Here is a 2,500-nt window from a genome sequence, read left to right as displayed (position 1 = left end):
ACACACACACGCACACACACACACACACACCCACACACACACACACACACACACACACACGCACACACACACACACACACACACACACACACACACACACACTGACATGCCATACATGTGTGCCTATAATGTAATATGTATAAGGGCAGCTACAGAAGTGGCCAACAGAGGAAGTGTGTGTGTGTGTGTGTGTGTGTGTGTGTGTGTGTGTGAGAGAGACTTTGCATGTGTAAGTGTGTGTGTCTGTGTGTGTGTGTCCATGTGTGTGTGTGTGTGTGTGCACTCGCCCTTAGAGATGCGTGAACAGACAACAAAGTGGGAACAAGTGCAATGTTACCGGTGCTGTAAGGAGCTCCGTGGTTGCCACTTTGCCAAGCTTGCCTGAGGCCCCGAGTCTCTGCGCTCCTCCAGTGCTGCGGTGGAGGGTGATGTCGGGGCTGCTGCGCTGTGATCTCCAATGAAAGTGAACCGAGTCGGCCTCTTCTGCGACCAGTCGAGGCGCCCGCGTTGCCCAGCACAAGCGAGTTATTGAGTAATAGCATTTGAATAATAACAGACTTTATATTAAAGGGCATGAAAGGGCCAGATCAAACTCATGCCAGAGTATTGTAATAAAAAATGGAACGTACTAACTGTGTGAGTTTTCATCTCTCATAATAATGTAGTCCAGTAAATATTTTATGGAATGACTTTAACGCGTAGACTGTCAATACTCAGCACGTTCTATGGTGGTCATAATGCACATTCCTTAAGATGAAACATGCACTGTACTTCAGAAATGTGCAGCCGGTTGTTGAGTGCAGTAGAGAAAAGCAAATGAATGATTTGTGAGTTACTGAAGGGGCTGGGTAGCCTGGCTCCACCTTCCTACGTACTTCTGCTCAGTTTTCATTTCCCTTCAGTACGTCTGAGTCTTATACGTATTTGCGGGTTTTCTCAAGAATAAAAATGCGCAGGTCCAATTAGCAGGGGGAGCAGAGGGAGTAGCTGAGAACGATGATGCTGAGGGCGTGCGCTGTTTGAGCATGTCACGTCACGACCAAATGTTAGCGATTGCTTATGGCAGATCTAATAGTTTTAAACAGCAACAGAGTATCTGCATTCAAGAAAGTTCATACTTGGCAATGGAAAGTGGCCAGACTCTCTGTACAATAATAATGTATGAGAGTATGCTAGGGGCTGGGCACCTCTCCCCAAAACTGGACTGCTATTGTGTAGTTGCATGAGGGTGTTGTGCACCTGTTTACCTGTCTGGACCTTCTCTGAGTCACCCCCCCCATCTCCTGGCCTTTCCTTAAAACACACCTTTATCTGTGCTGTTTGTCTTGTTTCTCTAAACTGTATTGATTGCTAGATTAGTGCATCACTTATTTTGCTTATTTGTTTGTGTTCCAGACTCCAGTGATTAAGTTCATGCCTGCAGTAGGAGATAAGCCATAACTTGTGTTGCTGTAGCTGTTCCTGTTCAGTACACAGAACTGTATTGATCACTGCTGTTTTGGCCGTATTCTGGATGGCAAGGGAATGAGTGTGTGTGTGTGTGTGTGTGTGTGTGTGTGTGTGTGTGTGTGTGTGTGTGTGTGTTATTCTGAATACAGCCAACAGCAGACAGAGCTCCACTGCTACTAATGTCATGTGGGGTCACAGGTAACCACAGTGTGGTTTATTTATTTATTTCTAAATTAGTTTTGGCAAGTAGTCGTGTGATAAGCAGGATAATAATATATAGAACGCTGGTCATTATCGGGGAAACATGTCCCTTCAGGCATGCCAGGGTCCAGTTCGCCTTCAGGACTTATTCTCCTGATAATGACCGGCGTTCTACACATTATCCCTCACTTGTCATATTGTATTCTCTGCCCAAATGTCTTCTGCTCTGCCCTGATTGGCTGAAACACTGTAGGGTTTACACTACAGTATGGGTCAGTTATCTTGTGTTTTCATGCTCATGTTTGTTTCTTGTTTGTATTGCATGTATAATGCATGCTTTCAATGTGACATTCCCCCCAGCCCCTTGCCTGTTACTGTTCCATCCTATCCTGTCATTGACAGGTTCCTGGCATTTTCGGCACTCACCTGCTCCCGTTGGGTTTCAACTCTTGTCAGTTTCGTCAGCTCATTGAGTCATTTCCCCAAAGTCTGTTTGGTGCCTGTTGCTTCTGTGCCCATTTCCTTCTCAATTTTTGCCTGCTTTTTTCCCCGTTTTCTCTTGTTTTTTTATGTTTTCTTTACCCTGTCTATAACTTGGATCCTTTTTGTCTTCTCTTGATGCTCAGTTTGCCTGACTGGTTTTTGTGAGTGTGAGGAAAGCTCACTGACGGTTGTGGCAACTGGCTTTGGTGTTGTTCTCTCTCTGTGTCTGTCATTCCTGACAGTACTGAGTTAATTGGCAGTCAGTGATTCTCTGTTTGGAGATGCATATTGTAATATTTTGTGGTGATGGCGGGGACCAGTCCTGTTTGTTCTGCACTGCTGACAACCTTGGCTGTTTTACTGTAAA

The sequence above is a fragment of the Sardina pilchardus genome, chromosome 4, assembly GCF_963854185.1.
Source record: "Sardina pilchardus chromosome 4, fSarPil1.1, whole genome shotgun sequence".
Classification (NCBI taxonomy): domain Eukaryota; kingdom Metazoa; phylum Chordata; class Actinopteri; order Clupeiformes; family Clupeidae; genus Sardina; species Sardina pilchardus.
This window is presented reverse-complemented; position numbering follows the sequence as displayed.